Here is a 19840-nt window from a genome sequence, read left to right as displayed (position 1 = left end):
ATCCAGTGTAGTAAATGACATATACACACAAAGAGAAAGTACTTGTTATTGTTCAGAATTATGTCCACCCTGAATGTCTTAATCCAAATCTGTATGTACTTAAATGCATTTATTACGTTTAATATAAAAGCAGAATATTTCTTTTTCATCACACTATCTGCCCAGCTGCATACTGTATCTCTTAGTTATCAGGACATAGTGAACTATTCATGGACTTCTACCTTGAGTTCCACTTTCCTCAACACTTATCAGCAGTGTTGTAAGTCAGATGATGTTATCAATTGCATTATTGCATAAAGAAATACCACCTTATGTCTTCACTGTTACAATAGCTTCCTCTAATGTGGCAGAATCAGGTTTATGTGAAAGGTTCCCAAGCTATAATAGCCAAGCACTTCCTTCCAGTACCAAAATAAATAAACACATAAATGCATAAATAAATAATTTAATATGTATACAAATATGGAACAGTATACTATTTAAACAGATAATATAAGCTTTACAGAGCTGCTTGCAGCTACAGAATGGTGACCACTTGCCATGTGTATTATGTGATACTGGACAGCAATATTGGAAAGAGGCAGCACATTCAGCATCCACAGAAGCACATTTGAGCCCATGCATGAGTAAATTAGCACAACCTAGTTCCCTGCTAACAATGTCCAAGGAAATGTGGATGTGTTCAACATATGATAGCAGTGCCCTAATGTACATTTGCAAACAATAGACTGGATTCAGAAAAGTTAACTGAATTGTGCTGAAAGAATTTGTGAGATGAGGAGCCATACACAGGGTGTATGAGATTTAACAAAACATATGCCATTAGCGGGGAATGCCACACAGCAGATTCAGGCATGGTGTATGCTAATGGACATATAAAGACATGGTAATGAGCAACATTATTGAAAGGGACAGCTCTGGATATGCAAATAAATCAAAAGAAGATGATGGAGTGATTCATAAAAGTATAAAAACTGCATCCTGAAGCTGCACACTGTGCATAATTGAACTCAGGTGAATGCTCATGTTCTTTATAAGCAAAATGGTAAATAATGCTATGGGTTACTCTGGCATTATTAACTATGTATCTGCAAGAATATCTTATTACCTTTGCAATGCATGATGGATCTTCACACCTTTGGGGCACTGTGAGATCTGGCTGTATATATATAATTGTTTTTAATTGCATACCTTGAGCAGATGGTCATGTAGGCAGAATCCCTGATGTTCTGGGATACCACAAGTAAGAGAGCTTTGAGCAAGGAGACAGTGGGAAAGGGTTCATATATGGTGCTATTCACAACCCCCTCTCAAACCTCTCCATGCATTTCATCCATATTTATTTATTTATTTGCATTTGTTTTCCAGGATAGTCCACTGGGTCTAGGAGTGCCCATTTTCATTGGAGGCCCAGGGAGAAAAGCTCCACATATTATATATACATTGATGAGATAAAGTTACATAATGACTATTAACAAATTCAAGTTACTAGTTGTTGTTGTTGTTGTTGTTGTTATTGTCTTTCGGCTTTTCCCGGTCAGGGGTCAGCACAGCGGAACTCCGGTCCGCTAATGATTGCTAGTTGATTTTTACGTGCCGAGTTACCAGCCCTGACGCACAACCTTCAACGAAGGTACGCCCATTCACGCATGTCTTCACGCAGAAGACGCTCTAGCTGAGAATCGAGCCGGACAGTGTTACTAGCAAGGAACATTATACAAAATACAAAAATAACAATGATTTACATCCAGGTACAATATACATGTTGATATACATTTAGAATTAGGCTCTCTTTTCTTAAAATTTCATCTTGTAGCTGAGGATACATAAAACTGAGAGAGATAAGAGCTAAATTAAGTGAAGATAGATATTTCAAACTGATACAGTTATAGAAGAGGTTTCTAGTTTGATGTAATCCTGGAAGAATTATTTGAGCATGTACAGAGTCATAGTTTGGAGAGGTATTCTTGCAGAGACTTCTTGAAAATGGTGTGGTTAGAAGTGGTTCTGATTGTGGTGGATAAAGAATTCCACTCCTTGGCTATATCAATGGAGTAAAGAGGTTGGCCAGCTGTACAGTTGGGTAATTCTACCTTTAGAAGACATTTATTTTCTGATCCGAGGTATCTAGCGGGGTTGTAGGGGGACATTAGTGAGGCTAGGGATGGGCAATCTTCTGGTTTAGTTATGATTTTATATGCAGTGATGAGTTGTAGGCAAGTTAGGAAGTGAGGTAGATCGATCCAATTGAGTTTTTGAAAGGATATACAGTGAGGGGAGGTATGTGTAGCATTGTTGGCAAACTTTGCTACTTTATTGTAACAAGATTCAAGCTTGTCTTTTAGAGATAGTTGAATACCTGTGAGCAGGATGGCACCATTTAGTAGAGATGGTAAAAGAAAGGAGAATGCTTGGGATTTTTGGCTGAGTGGTTGAGGTAAGTTATATGTCTGTAAAGCAGACCTAACTTTTGGTGGGTCTTTCTGATGTTGTTTAGGATATGAAGGTCAAAGGAGAGATTTTCATCGATAGTAACTCCAAGGAGTTTAGTGTGGGGCACTACTTTGATGATAATGCTGCTCTGAGACTGAATAGTAAATTCTGACCTATTTATAGGTTGGATCTTTTAGGAGTGAATAGAAGGTGTTTGGTTTTGTTAGCATTTAGTACTAGGTGATTGTTGTTCATCCATGTTTCTGTGGATGAGAAGGTGATTTGAGTTAGTTTTTGGATTTCACTGGTGGAGTAGGCAGAGCAGATGATGGTGGAATCATCTGTGTATTGAATAAGTGAAGTATGGGACAGGGAAGAGTGGAAGTCATTAACAAATATGCTGAAGAGGAGGGGCCTAAGTAAAGCGCCTTGGGAAACTCCTGTTTATATTGGTTGATAAGGTGAGAAGTACTGGTCCCATTTGAGAAAGATATATATGCATATATGTCTTTGTGTGTTTTAGTTCTTGAATTAGCTTTCATGTGCTACTTCAATACTTAATAATTACATGGCCAGCTTTTAGGAACATTGGTCAGTTACCAAACTGAATAAGATGACAACAATATATTGATTCCAGTATGATGCACCTGCCTAATCTTTTCCATTTTTCATCTGCACACACTGCTATTGTCATGACAATCTATCACAGAGCTAGATTGTTGTTGCATTGTATTGGAACTTCAGGCATACCATGCTTACCCATAGTAGGTTAATCACACAGAGTGTGTTTTATCACCAAAGAGATATAGTATCTCATTGTCATTTGTTGTATTATATATTCATGTGCTAAAGTGCAGTGCAAGATGTTTGCTTTGTTTTTAGGCACTGTACCAAGCACACTGATCAATAGCTAGACATGCAATGACTTTGTACTTAGATAAGAAGTAAAACTCACCAATCATAATAAAGATGCAAAGTATGCATACACTGCTGTTCCAGGCGCTATTATTGAATGCAATCTGTCTAATTGCACTTTGATAAAATCTTTGCTGGGATTTACATAGCTTATGGAAATGGAATATTTTGTTTGTTACTGCTATACATAACTTAAATCTAATGAAACGGACATAGGCAAAAGCACACATCTTTTGTTTCAACTTAATAAACCATGGTTTAAATAAGCAATGCCAGCTTGTGTCTGTCTTCTTATTTTTAATAAGAAAACAATGTGATCTGTTGCATTAATCTTAGATAACAAGTTCTGGCAATGGTCTATGTTAATAATCCAAATACCAATGTCAAAAGCATTCATTAATGTATAATTATTTTTCCCTTTCTGTGTTCACTATCCTTAAGGCTGGAAAACTACATATCCTTGATACTAGGTTACATTGTCTGGTATATTTACACACACACACAAACACATGCAGGCCAGTACAAGAAGAAGAAGTGAAGTCATATTTTATGGGGGAAGAGAGCTGTTATACAAGAGGGATCGCAGGGTAGTGAGGATAGAGAAATTGGTCACATGCAAGGAAATGAACTTCCAATCTCCACACAGCACAGCCACTCAATATATTAACAAGAAATGGATATAAAATTATACTTTATGTAGACAGCTTTGCCCCCATCCCAAAGATCTAATTTAAACATACAATCTCCATAGTTGCACAATCATGACCAAGATTTATTAAAAACACCATGCTATAATCAACTATCTGGAAGATAATTATTGCATAAATCAAGTCAAATTCAATACATACTGTATAGTTTTATATATATATATATATATATATATATATATATATATATATATATATATATAAATATATATGGGGAGAAACAGAGAGAGAGAGAGAGAGAGAGATAGAGATACTATATATCCTCTTGAATCTATAAGTTGTTCAAAGATATTTCTGGTGTCTGAAGTTGGTAAATGCACCCAGTGCCAACTGCAGGGCTTTGCAAAAGGAGCAACATTGAGTGTTCTGTATACTGAGCAGATGTGCATGCGTTTGCAATAGGTGGAAGTGAATAGTGAGGTCAAATTATTTGAATATACTGAAAGCTTAGGCATGAAAGTGATACAGTGTGTCCAGACAAGAAGTGTGTATGTGTGTGCCTGTGTGTCTTTCTTAGTGGGACTATTATAGAAAGGGATTTTACTAAGTTAATGTGTAGAGCTAGGGATAGAGGCAGTGGTAAGGTTACAGATATGGTTAAAACACATGACTGGAGGTGGGCACAAGAAATGGGGGAAGCAAGGCTGGTGATGAGATACATATACACCTGTGAGACTTAATGTTGTCAAGACTGTGCAGAAAGACAATGAGAATACGTTCCTGCTGTGAATGTCCATTGTCAAGCCCTGTGAGAGTGTAAGGGCCTCATTAGTAATGGAAGCTCCTAGATGACAGGAACCATGTAAATAGCTTGGAGAAATGGGTGACAGTACTGTTCAAGCCTTGCTGTATATTTCTGTTGAGTGCCAATTTAATCTGAAATGGTGCAGAAAGGATGCCAGTCTTCTGGACATGAGCATAATGCTGGCATGCATATACCAAATAAAGCTGCATACATCAATTCTTTATTTATCTAGTAATTTGCAAGTGAAGACAAAAGTTAATGAACTGAAGTTTTTTTTGATATCAGGAGAACGTTGTTCCATGCAATTAGTGGGGCTTTTGGACCAGATAAGTAATGACTAGTCAAAGACAAACAATGCATGCTGACTTACAATTTGATGAAACCAGGTTTAGAAATGTATGTTATAGGTAGTAGAAGTGCATTTATTTTATTTATTTATTGAAATTTGGTTACCGGGAAAATCAGAGTGGGTAGAAGCCCATGTTCAGCTGAAGTCTTGGGAGAAAAGCTTGAAATTATTACAAAACATGTTAAGAACAATAATTTTACAATCTTCAAAGTGCAACAAAAACATCTTTAAATAATTATAACAAATTAGTGTAAAAACATTGGTTAAGAATCAATACAAGTTATATAACAATCATTTAATATTTAGAGACATTTTAGACAGTGTGTAGAGAAATTAAAGCTAAATCATTCTAACATAAACAGGAATTATAATGTGAAGTGAGGGAAAACACAGGCTTATGGTATATTTAGAGAGAAAGTCAGGGAAGAGAAATTGACAGATGTAAGTGAAGAAGGGAGACTAAGGAGGTATAACGAATGAAAAGGTACTTGTTCACATTTAGATACAGTTTATCCTGGTTTTGAGCAGGAACAGAGATAGATTTAGCTAGGAAGTCTTTCAGAGTGGTTTTGACAGATGAGAGGGAGAGTATTGAGCCACTGGATACAGATAACGGGTTCCCGAATTATATTAGTGATATATAGCATGACAAGTTTGAGTGGATCATACCAGAGTTTTTAAACCAATATAAGTAACCAAACTGGCTGATTAATGGAACTTTACTTTTCATAGTGACTAATTATATAAATGTTTAAGGGCATCAATTAACTCTTGTTTGAAGACTTTATTAACATTTGTCATTAAGCTGGCTGGATTGAAGGGAGGTATGATATGGCCTTAAGAAGCACTCTTTGTGGTTGAGTTAGATTAGGCTTTTTAATTCAGATGAAGAGTTTTGTTGAATGGTAACTTGTTTCAGGAAGTTTGCTTTGCTGAATATGGTGACATATATCTTTTTATCTCACTAATGCAAAAGACTGATGATTTACTGGGTGGTTAATTATAGCTTGCATATTTACCCCTTAAACAAATTATGCTGGTTTCATCTTTCCATTCATTACACTGTGACTGTAGGAGAATATGCTCTCTGGTGTCTTCCTTGTTGTACAGATCTCACTGTTCAGTTTAACACCTTTGGGAATAGGCCACCCACATTCCCTCTTGCTGATAGAGTAAGTAGGAAGGTTCAGGGTAAAACAGAAATAAGTATACATGCAGCATCATTCATACTTTACAACTTCTTTTCTAATTTGTATGTCAAGATATACATAAAACTAGGCAGTGCCTCCCGCATGCTGTTTAACACTGCTGAGTGGGCATGTACATGGCCATTGCAATGGAATCATTATTGCGTATGTGATGAAGTATTACTCAGTTTTCTTCACTAGTCACTGCTGTCTCTGTGCACCTAATGCCTCCCAGGTGGCAGCTGTGATACAGCTGCACCTCAGACGCTCACCATGAGGGCAGCAAACAGGCATTTGCCTTATCATTCTCCTCACATCCCTAGTCAGGTCATGTACTGACTGGCTTCCTAGTCAAACCCAGCCTCTCTGTGCAAAAGTTTTACGTTCAATGATCCTGAGTCACAGTGCTGGCATGTTAATATAATCAGTAATGTTTAGAGTGGTACAGTAAACAGCATTGACTGTGTTTTTATTTTCTGCAGAACCAGACAGGAAAGATTTATATTTTAATTATTATTCCCAGAGAAATTTTCAGAGAAATTCTCTGCTTGTAAATGTGTATTATTTTTGTATTTAAATTAATGGTAGCTTATTGTTTACAACCATGTGAAATTCAATATCCCACAAACGGTCACCATGGTTGTGTGTGGAACTTAACAGGATTTTTCTATACCAGTTTTGTCCTCTAATATCACTTACGGTGCTTACAATAGGGGATTTGTGTTGTTTTTGAGAATAACCTAATCTTAAAGGAACAGGTTTCAGAGGTTGTCAGATCTTCCTATTTAGCTAGTGCAAAACTCCACAGATCAGATACTCACTGGAGTATCACAGTACCATTGAGTTATGTTGGAACTCTTTGAGCTGCAATGGCTGTCTATTCATCATTTGATTAGTCTTAATGTTTTAGTCTTGGTCTCTGTAACCCTGCATTACTCACACCCTTCTTTATGCGAGATTTCCTTACGTGGCAGCAGTCACCCCATTCCCTTTGCTTATAAAGGGATACTCCTACGGAACAAACTAGCCAGGGTCTGATGGAGTCATCCACTGTAAGAATTTATTGAATCTGTAGAACTTACTGACTTTATCACAGTATACTCATATATCTTACCATATACTTTATTTACCTCATTGTATTTTACTTCCTCTAGATAATTTTTTGCTTGTGTTTGTCATTTTACTGTGTTAACATAGATTTTTAATCTTATGCAATTTAATTTAATGTTATGTTTCTACTCATGCTTAGACATGAGTTTTCCAACTGACTGGCTAGAATCCTTCAGAAAATCTTTGTTACATTTGTATGACTTTTCCTTTTCAGCATCTTTTCAAGTTTTTCTTTCTTTTTCAAATAAATGAATTTTAACAGCACATTTACATAGTTTGTGCAGTCATTCTTTTGGAGGTTGCACAGTTTTTCACTTCCATTACATCCATATCCCCCAATGTTTAAGCACCAAGCAAAAACTAATACCAGAATTTACATTTTTATATTTTCACTTCTTAACATCTGTATCATCATGCACAATGTTGCTTTTCCCCTCCTTTGACTTTTTCCTCAAAATTGCCTTTGCTAATTCCATCCTTATATAGTCATTACTGTCAGTAATGCCGCTCAGTATACAACATTACTGTCTCCTAGCTGTCTCTTCTTTACATCCCAAGATGCCCATTTGTTCCTATGGGGCTTTATGTAAAGAAACATTTGATTGAGTACATGAGGTATATTTAAGGGAGATAATGTATAAACGGGGATTCCATTTTGATTTTATAGGTTTCCAGCAAAAAAATATATAAGGGATCAAAAGCAGTTATAAAAATAATAGCAAGGTTAACATCAGATGCTGGGGCTGGAAGGGGGAATAAGACAAAGTTGTCCATTGTTCCAATTACTGTTTGCTCTACAGTTAGAATCTCTGACACAAATGGTTAGGCATTCAGATACAGAGAATCTCCAACACAAACAATTATGTATACAGATACAGAGAATCTCTGACACAAATGGTTAGGCATTCAGATACAGAGAATCTCTGACACAAACGGTTAGGCATTCAGATACAGAGAATCTCTGATACAAACGGTTAGGCATTCAGATACAGAGAATCCCTGACACAAAGGGTTAGGCATTCAGATACAGAGAATCCCTGATAAAAACGGTTAGGCATTCAGATACAGAAAATCTCTGTCACAAAGGTTAGGCATTCAGATACAGAGAATCTCTGACACAAACGGTTAGGCATTCAGATACAGAGAATCTCTGACACAAACAATTAGGCATTCAGATACAGAGAATCTCTGACACAAACGGTTAGGCATTCAGATACAGAGAATCTCTGACACAAACGGGTAGGTATTCAGATACAGAAAATCTCTGTCACAAATAGTTAGGCATTCACATACAGAGAACCTCTGGCACAAATGGTTAGGCATTCAGATATTGAGAATCTCTGACACAAATGGTTAGGCATTCAGATACAAAGAATCTCTGAAACAAACGGTTAGGCATTCAGATACAGAGAATCTCTGATACAAACGGTTAGGCATTCAGATACAGAGAATCTTTGACACAAACGGTTAGGCATTCAGATACAGAAAATCTCTGACACAAATGGTTAGGCATTCAGATACAGAGAATCTCTGACACAAACTGTTAGGCATTCAGATACAGAGAATCTCTGACACAAACGGTAAGGCATTCAGATACAGAGAATCTCTGATACAAATGGTTAGGCATTCAGATACAGAGACTCACTGACACAAACGGTTAGGCATTCAGATACAGAAAATCTCTGACACAAATGGTTAGGCATTCAGATACAGAGAATCTCTGACACAAACTGTTAGGCATTCAGATACAGAGAATCTCTGACACAAACGGTTAGGCATTCAGATACAGAGAATCTCTGACACAAATGGTTAGGCATTCAGATACAGAGACTCGCTGACACAAACGGTTAGGCATTCAGATATAGAGAATCTCTGACACAAACGGTTAGGCATTCCGATACAGAGAATCTCTGACACAAACGGTTAGGCATTCAGATACAGAAAATCTCTGACACAAATGGTTAGGCATTCAGATACAGAGAATCTCTGACACAAACTGTTAGGCATTCAGATACAGAGAATCTCTGACACAAATGGTTAGGCATTCAGATACAGAGAATCTCTGACACAAATGGTTAGGCATTCAGATACAGGGACTCGCTGACACAAACGGTTAGGTATTCAGATATAGAGAATCTCTGACACAAACGGTTAGGCATTCCGATACAGAGAATCTCTGACACAAACTGTTAGGTATTCAGATACAGAGAATCTCTGACACAAACAATGATGTATTCAGATACAGAGAATTTCTGACAAAAACGTTTAGGCATTCAGGTACAGAGAATCTCTGACACAAATGGTTAGGCATTCAGATATAGAGAATCTCTGACACAAATGGTTAGGCATTCAGATACAGAGAACCTCTGACACAAACGGTTAGGCATTCAGATACAGAGAATCTCTGACACAAACGGTTAGACATTCAGATACAGAGAATCTCTGACACAAATGGTTAGGCATTCAGATACAGAAAATCTCTGTCACAAAGGTCAGGCATTCAGATACAGAGAATCTCTGACACAAACGATTAGGCATTCAGATACAGAGAATCTCTGACACAAATGGTTAGGCATTCAGGTACAGAGATTCTCTGACACAAATGGTTAGGCATTCAGATACAGAGAATCTCTGACACAAATGGTTAGGCATTCAGGTACAGAAAATCTCTGTCACAAACGGTTAGGCATTCAGATACAGAGAATCTCTGACACAAATGGTTAGGCCTTCAGATACAGAGAATCTCTGACACAGACGATTATGCATTCAGATACAGAGAATCTCTGACACAAACGGTTAGGCATTCAGATACAGAGAATCTCTGACACAAATGGTTAGGCATTCAGATATAGAGAATCTCTGACACAAACGGTTAGGCATTCAGATACAGAGAATTTCTGACAAGCGGTTAGGCATTCAGATACAGATAATCTCTGACACAAACGGTTAGGCATTCAGATGCAGAGAATCTCTGACACAAATGGTTAGGCTTTCAGATACAGAGAATCTCTGACACAAACGGTTAGGCATTCAGATACAGAGAATCTTGGACACAAACGATTAGGCATTCAGATACAGAGAATCTCTGACACAAATGATTAGACATTGAGATACAGAGAATCTCTGACACAAACGGTTAGGCATTCAAATACAGAGAATCTCTGACACAAACAGTTAGTCATTCAGATACAGAGAATCTTTTACACAAACGATTAGGCATTCAGATGCAGAGAATCTCTAACAAACTGACAGGCATTCAGATGCAGAGAATCTCTGACACAAACTGTTAGGCATTCAGATACAGAGAATCTCTTACACAAATGGTTAGGTATTCAGATACAGAGTATCCATGACACAAATGGTTAGGAATTCAGATACAGAAGGAAGGGATTGGACTAGAACTAAAGGAAAAAGGGTGATGTTTGCAGATGATATGATGCTATATATCATCAATGCAGAAGCTGATATTCTTACAGTATTTAGTGTCTTAAGGCAATTTGCACAGGTTTCATTGTATAAGATAAATGAAGATAAAATAAAAGCTTTGCATGTAAATTATACTTCGATGTTCATACTAGTTCAGAATTTCCCATGGTTGAAGGCATTTTAGATTAAAATATATTGTTGTTTTTAATAAGGTTTATCTTTTTTTTCTAATTCCAAACTGATGAGCTCCTATTCTGTTTCAGAATTGTTAGCTGTAGCTTACTTACTCAATAATCTGTGATGAATGCATTTAATTTTCTTTTTATTTCTATTTTTTACAGTAATAATGAATCTAAGTTCTACATGGAAGGGGTGTCAGTGATGCTATACTGGAACATGATCTGAGTGTGAAAGTGCCATTATTTTAACATCTAAAGTGACATATTCATTTGAAGTACTGGCCATACAAAAGCCAGACCTGCAGTCGCTATCTCCTGAATACCATATACATTGTATTAATAACATACAGAATGCTTTATTTTGCAGATGTCTGGAACACTTAATGACTGAATTTTTTTTTTTTTGTATCACCAGTTTTGGCATAGAGTAATTTTACTTTTGGATCATGTTTAAGGCTCATTTATGAAACAGATGCCAGAAAAGAAGCAATGTGAGTAGTCAGGAAGTACCTAAAGCCAAGTGCATAAACAGCAACAATCCTTGCAGAATGTTAAACATTCTTAAGAAATTAATGCAGTACAGTGCACAAAAAAACAGATATGCGAGGTACATTATTAAGGAATATGGGTTTCTAAAAAAAGAAAAGGAAGAAAGAAAAAGAAAATATAAAAAGCATTAGTGCAGTGCAGTGCAAAAAACAGATACGCAAGGCATATTATTAAAGAACACAGGTTTATAAAAAAGAAAAAGAAAGAAAAAGAAAATATAAGAAACATAAAGGCAACTGTCTGACTAGGTTCAACAGCCTTTAAAAGTGATATGTTGAAGACCCTCTGAAGCAAAGGCAGCTATTCATAAAAACAACAGTGTGCTTCAATTGTTTGTCAATTCTGATTGCTTGCTGCTTTGAAAGAACACAGAATTCTCTGCAAGACTATAAACATGAAAACCTACTGTCTTCACTGTTCATCATTACTTGCTTTATGATTCATGATAGCTCATATTTTTTCACTTCTTAGTGCATTCCATTGCAAAATTAAATGTTTTCATAATGTTTTCCAGCTTTAAGAGTATGCCATCTAAGGCAGACATGTCTTGCAGGTTGTTATTCAAGTGACAGGCTACATGGAATGAAACATTAAATAAACTTTTAAATTAATCTGTAATTTGGAAAAAAAACAACACATTGCTTTATACCAACCTGCATAATGTGTTTCAATTGCTTATTAGTCTATGTGATGTGCTTTTTTATCTTATAGGACTTCTTTTTGGTAAGAGAAGTATATATTTAAATTGTTTTATTTCTATGCTGTAATAAAACATCTAATAGCACATAACATGCATCAATAGTGATCCACCACAAAGGCCAGCAACATACAAATCTAATCAAAGCCAGTATAAACATTGATTGTATCCTGACGTCTGAGTATCAGATCAACAGTGCTGAACCAATAAAAGATAAAGACAAGATAATTACCTCAGCACCATTGCAATGTTTATATCAGCAGTTTTAGTGGCTGAAAAGGTAGTACACTTGCCATAGAAGATGGACAATCAGGAGACTGGATTGCATTGCCACAGCATGGACAGAAGAAGGGATGTTTTACATTCCTGAGGAGTCATCTTTCAGATAAGATGATAAACTCTGGTCCTGTCTGCCTGTTTTGGTAGTAACCTGGGTAGGTGTAAAGGATCCCATGGCACTTAGCAAAGAAAGAATAAGAAAACTTCATGCAAGCAATAATGTCTGATAAGGTGAGTGCTACTGTGGAAATAATAGATACCCAGGGGTATTCTGAGGACCGACTGTGCAGGTGGAGGGCCTTTACACCCCTGCAATGGTTTTATTTCCACAATGACACATACTCTGGAGGGCATCATTGAACTTGCAAAATGTGCTATACTTTAAATTGCTTTAGTATTTGTTTTAATGTTTTATATATGTATATATATATATATATATATATATATATATATATATATATATATATATATATAAATATTTTTAAGATTTTTTAAAGATTTTTCAGTAACTTCAGTACATTTATTTATTTGATTCATGTATTGTAGAATTTTTTTCCTACCATTGATTATATTTGTTGTTATTTTTATTTTGACCTCTTGAGGTGACTGTTGAATAATCTTTGATGAAAGCTGTTTTTCAAGGTTCAAGAATGTTATATTGTCATTATAGTTTTGTTATATATCTATCTATATATATATATATATATATATATATATATATATATATATATATATATATATATATATATATATCCAAGATTTTATAAGATTTCACATACTTTTAATAAGCTTGTATGTTCACATATTGTGTTTTTTCTTTGTTATTTTGGCTATTAATTTTCTCTTCGGCTGCATGGAATGGTGTTTTCTAGAGTGGAAAAGATGCATCAGGCATGAAATTATTTATTCATGAGAAGGTTTTCTATTGGGAGATTTGAATTCATTGTTTTACACCAATTAATATATATAATGGGCGTGAATTTTTGTCTGTTGTCTGAAGAAGTCTGTGTGTTAGACGAAAAATGTGTTGTGTATTTTCATTACGTTTTATGTAAATAAACTTTGGATTTTATCCTGAGCTGTCCGGTGCATCTCTTCTCCTCGTTGCAGTGCTTTTGGAGGTTACTAGTTTTATCTGCACTGTTGTTCCTTGTCTGTGTTTATTGGTTTTCTTATGGAAAGAGAGTAGTGCTGTTCCCCAGTTGTTAGGGATGAATATCCATCAAAGGGGAAGGAGATGTCTGCACTGATTGGTCAGCTTAGTCAGCTGGTCACTTTGCTTACCCCGCTGTGTGATTCTCTTGTTCGTAGTAACGTCACTGCATCTATACCAGGAAATCAAGGAGCCCTGTTTCACCGTAGGCATTCGAGTGGAAATGTTACTAATAGACCTATTCAACATACATGTTCTAGCCCTTTGGATCCGTTAGACAGGGCGGATGATTTACCCAACATTTTTTCTAACAGAAATGAAGTTGCGATCTCCAGTGACCGAAACGAGAGCTTGAGGGGAGACATTGGCGTGCCAGTTACTTTAGGCGACAATACACATCATTCGCTTTCTCTAAATGACTGGTTAAAGCAAAGAGTGGAGTTGAAAGATTTTTTTCCTAAGAACAATGGACATGTTTTTACCTATGCTGGTAGTTTATCTATTTTGAATGATTTGTTTTTAGATATAAAATACTTAACATTGATAACATATACTTAAAAGAATGTTTATCTGTGAAACTTGTCCCAAAAGGGTTACGCATTTTCAGTTACCAAATAATGTTATTGAAGGCACACCATTCCATGCTTTACTTTTAAATATGTTTGATAGTTGGGGTTTTGAATTAATGAAAGCTATTATTAAACAGAATGAAGCCAAAATGGGTATTATTATGAAACAGATTGAGTCTGTTAATGACAAAATTACTAATGACTTGCTTTTCACTGTTGCTGAAGAAAATAAAAAATATGTTGATTTAAGAAAAGCTATAGATATGAAATGTGATAGAATTTTGGAGAGGAAGAAAAAGAAGATTAATAGGGATACTTATGAATATCAGCATCATTTGCAGTACCCCAAACCTAGAGGTACATACAATTCTGGCCAATATGTTGATTATGGTAATAAGGGTCATATTAACAACCAAGATGCTTATCTTATTGAAGACAATAACTTGGACCCTTTAGGGTTTCCGCCTCTACAGAGATCAGAGAGAATAAAAAACCAGAGAGAAGGGAATTTTCATCAGAATGCATGGAGGGGGAGAGGCAGGAGATACTCAGCACCCTCAATACAGAATTTTTCTTTTCAGAGGATGCTGAACAAAATATTAGTTTTAAAGTTATTGAGACTGATTTAGAGGAGAATTCTGTGATTTGTACTTGTAATGAATATAGTAATTTTAACATTTTTAATTATACGGAACTGAATATAGATAAGGTTTATTTTAGTTTAGTTTCCAAAGGGTTGAATTTTGTACCCAGGACTAAATGTGACACCAGTAGACTTTTGATTAATTTGAAGATGTTTTTAAGAAAAGCAAATTTTGGACTGATTTATGGTGATAGTGAATCTCATGATGGAACTTCCAATTCATTATAAAAGAAAAGTATTTGGAACCCCCCTATTCATGCTCAAGTAAAGAATTTCAAACTTTTAGTTGAGAAAGAGTTAAGATTAGCTATTAAGAGTAATAGATTTTCACCTAATCTTTCTAGTACTGAATATGGATTATTGCAAAAATTAAAAGGAAACTCTAATGTAAGAGTCATGAAGCCAGATAAGAAGGTGGCATTGTTTTTATGAACAACATCATGTATGAAGCTAAAATGTTAAATATTTTACTTGATGAGTCAAAATATGATAGTATTTCTAAAAATTAAATTCATATTTGGTATAGGAAAATATTTTCTATGCTATATGATTTAGTTATTGAAGGATTCATTGATAAAGAGCTGTTTGATTTTTTAAACAATGACAAACTGAGAATTCCTTCTATTTTTGGAATTCCAAAAGTGCACAAACAGATTTTGGACCCACTGTTGCGTCCCATTGTAACATCTGAAGGGTCAGTTACCTCCCCTTTAGCGAGGTATATTGACATTAAGTTGAAGAAATGTATGATGAAAGGGTTTTCTTATTTGAAAGATTCTTGGGACCTGCTCCATTTGGTAAAGGAAAATCTATTTAGTAATGATCTCATTTTTGTAACGATTGATGTGGTTGACCTATTTGGTTCTATACCACATGATACTGGCCTCAATCTGGTTTGAAGAAGCCATTAGATTTTCCGGTGATTTAAATGACAATGAGGTTTATATTTGTATGGTACTGATGGAACTAGTCCTAAAACATAATTATATTTTCTTCCAAGGTGAATTCTTTCAACAGAAGAGTGGAGTAGCTATGGGGGCAAGATGTGCCCCCATTTTTGCTAATATGGTTTTGTATACGTGGGAAAGGAAATTTATATATCACAGTGCATACAAAGACTGTTGGTGTCTTTATAAACGTTATTTGGATGGCATTGTTATATTTTGGAAAGATACCAAAGAAAAGTTAGATGAATTTATTTTCTATATTAACAATACTACCGAATTTTTGAAGTTTACCCATGAGATCAGTTCCCATAGTATTCATTTTTTAGATATCATTTTAATTAAGGACCATGACCATTTTAAATCTAAAGTGTTTAGGAAGAAAACTTTTTCCAACTGCTATTTACATTTCACTAGTGGACACTCCATTCATCAAAAAAGGAGCATTGTGAAAGGTCAGTTTGTAAGAATTTCGAGAATGACTTCCGAGGATTTAGATTTTGCTGAGGAATGTGAATTTTTGATTCATATGTTCTTGGATAGAGGTTACCCGTTAGAATTTATTATGAAAATTAAAGATGAAGTTGTTGAAAAGAGAAATGATAGTTTTTTTTTTTCCCATTCTTGGTAAGAAGCATATTTCTACTGACACTTTGGAATTGAATAGTCTAGTTGAGCCTGTTAAGTGTTCTAAAAATAGTGGTAACAATTTTAACAGTGCTTTTATCACTGACTTTAGTGGAGATGCCATTACGATTCAAAAAGTCCTAGGTAAAGAATGGGATAAATTTATTAAGATTAGTGACCTCAGTTTAGATAACACCCCTTTTAGAATTATTTTTAGAAGAGGATGAAATATTAAGAACTGGTTGACACCATTACAAAAAGGAAATAAGAAAACTATGAAAGCTAATGGTACTTTCCCATGCAAAAAATGTGTCCTCAGTGCCCTTGGTTGGCTGATAAAAGTAGCATATATATTGAGGCTAGAGGAAAGGAAATTAATAGTAGAATACATAGTACTTGTGACTCCTTTGGAGTCATGTATATTGCTACTTGTAAATTTTGTTCAAGCTTTTACGTAGGGAAGACTGAAAGGCAGATTAGGAGAAGAATATATGAGCATATGAATGATATAAGAAATAAAAAAACTCACTAATGCACTTTACAAACATATGATGTCCTGTCCTTTGGCTAAATTTACATTTTTTTATTATAGAAGAAGTACAGCAAGATGAGAGGGGTGGGTTATGGGAAACCAAGATTGAGTACCGGGAACTCTACTGGCAAATTGTTCTAGAAGCAAATAAGTTCCCAGGCTTAAACAATTTTGTTTCCCTCACCCCAGTTTTAAAGATGAGAGCAGCTAGACTTTAATTTTATTCATTGTTAGGTTTTTTTCCATTTATTTTATTTCATGTGTACACATTTATAGAGATTAGATGTATATTGGGAATTGTGATACATCTTCACTATCTATTTTACATACTTTCTTTTAGGATTTTAGGAATGTACACTTCTATGAATTTTATATTTTCACTTTTATACATATTACATACATTATTTGTTTTACACTTATTCATTATACGATTTTAGGGTAATATATATTAAGTGTATTGTTTATATTTATGTCACTAGAACTCTTTTCTGACACCTATTCTCCTCAATTTTTTAGATTTTTAAAAAAAGTTTTAAGATTTTTCAATAACTTCAGTACAGTTATTTATTTGATTTCATGTATTGTATAATTTTTTTCCTACTATTGATTATATTTGTTGTTATTTTTATTTTGACCTCTTGAGGGGACTGTTGAATAATCTTTGATGAAAGCTGCTTTTCAAGGTTCAAGAATGTTATATTGTCATTATAGTTTTATTATATATATATCTATCCAAGATTTTATAAGATTTCACATACTTTTAATGAGCTTGTATGTTCACATATTGTGTTTTTTCTTTGTTATTTTGGCTATTAATTTTCTCTTCGGCTGCATGGAATGGTGTTTTCTAGAGTGGAAAAGATGTATCAGGCATGAAATTATTTATTCATGGGAAGGTTTTCTATTGGGAGATTTGAATTAATTGTTTTACACCAATTAATATATATATAATGGACGTGAATTTTTATCTGTTGTCTGAAGAAGTCTGTATGTTAGACGAAAAACGTGTTGTGTATTTTCATTACGTTTTATGTAAATAAACTTTGGATTTTATCCTGAGCTGTCCGGTGCATTGCTTCTCCTCGTTGCAGTGCTTTTGGAGGTTACTAGTTTTATCTGCACTGTTGTTCCTTGTCTGTGTTTTTTGAAAATTGTTAGGTGTTGCTATTGATGACCAACTTAAATTTGGCATCCACACTCAACACACTATCAAAAAAATCCACCAAAAACTAGGGATGTTATATAGGCACAAAAAAGATATCTCACTAATGAAGCCAAATAGTGTCTTGCTCAGGCTTTCCTATTGCCCACCCTATTGTACGCGGCAACCATCCTCACTAACTTATAATCCAATCTATCCCATAAACTTGAAAACACTTATAACAAAATTGCTAGCTTTACTCCCATCCTCCCCCACTGCTTCCACCACTGCATAGCTTTAAAAAACTTGCAATGGCTTGAAATCCAGCAACAATTCCTGCTTCCTCAACTTCACCTCTCTCACTCTATCCTAAACAGATCCTCTTCCTGTCCCACTCTCTCAACCCTCCTGTCATCCTACTCCCCAAAACATACGCTCAGAAGCTCTGAACTTCTCCTCTTAGAAATTCACACGATAAATAAAAACATAGGCAAACTTCTCTACAGTCACTCCATAGCTAAAGCCTGGAATAAATTACTTCTAATCATATAAACTATCTCTAACACTTATAGCTTCACAAAATCTCTTAAGGCCTACCTACTAAAGTCTTGGTCCTGCCCTTGCTCTGCACCCACTTAACCTATCTTTTCTCTTTCCTCCTTCATTTTCATTCTGAGCTCACCCATAAATATAGGTTACTACTACAGATATTGGGTTTATTTTTATTTGAATGTTTTATAACCTTGATTGTAATCACGTTAATGTCTATTTTGATATCTGATTGCAAAGTAACTTTTTTGGTTATTATTTTGTTGCAATTTTTATCTTGTAATGTCACATATGTTTTGGAGCTTTTCCTTGGGTCTCCTCTGAAAATGGGTTTTTGCCCAGTCGAAATAACCCAGTTAACAAATGTCAAATAAATAAATAATTGTTGGAGAAAGTATTTTACATCCAAAGTATAAGTTATGCAAGTATTTAATGTCTACACATGCACAAACACACACACACATACATACACACATTCAGAAGTTCATATAGACAAGTTATCAAAAATTTGAAAACTTTTTTTGAGTAATTACTCGAAAAACATTGTCAAAATTTTTGATAGCATCGATCAAAATAAGAAATCAAAAAAAATATCAACAATTCAAAATCAAATTGTTGACATTTTTCAAACTTACCTTGACATCCAGTGCCATTCAACACAGGTTTTACATGGGGTAAGCACCCCCACACCCCCTGCTACTTATATATATATTTTTTTTTTCGAATTAAAATTCCACAACTAGGAAAATTGCCTTTCAATGTTTAAAGTCACATAATAGACATGTAACATTTTGTTAGTAAACCATATAGGCACATAAACATACACATAGAAAGACAGACATACAAACAGACTCACAAAGACATGTACATAGATAGAAAGACACGCACACACACACACACACACACACACACACACACACACACACACACACACACACACACACACACACACACACCCTGCACTTAGTATCCACATTATTAAATTAATCCATCCTCAGATGTAAAAAAACAATAAATAAAATTCAAAGTCTAGGAACATCACCTTATTACCCCCAGTACTGTGTTTCATTTTGCTGTTCAGCAATTTTCCATCCATTGATTTTTTT

This window comes from Protopterus annectens, chromosome 9.part0, assembly GCF_019279795.1.
Source record: "Protopterus annectens isolate FY-2018-M chromosome 9.part0, PAN1.0, whole genome shotgun sequence".
In the NCBI taxonomy this organism is placed as follows: domain Eukaryota; kingdom Metazoa; phylum Chordata; order Ceratodontiformes; family Protopteridae; genus Protopterus; species Protopterus annectens.
The sequence above is the reverse complement of the archived record's forward strand: the minus strand, read 5'-3'. Positions refer to the sequence as shown.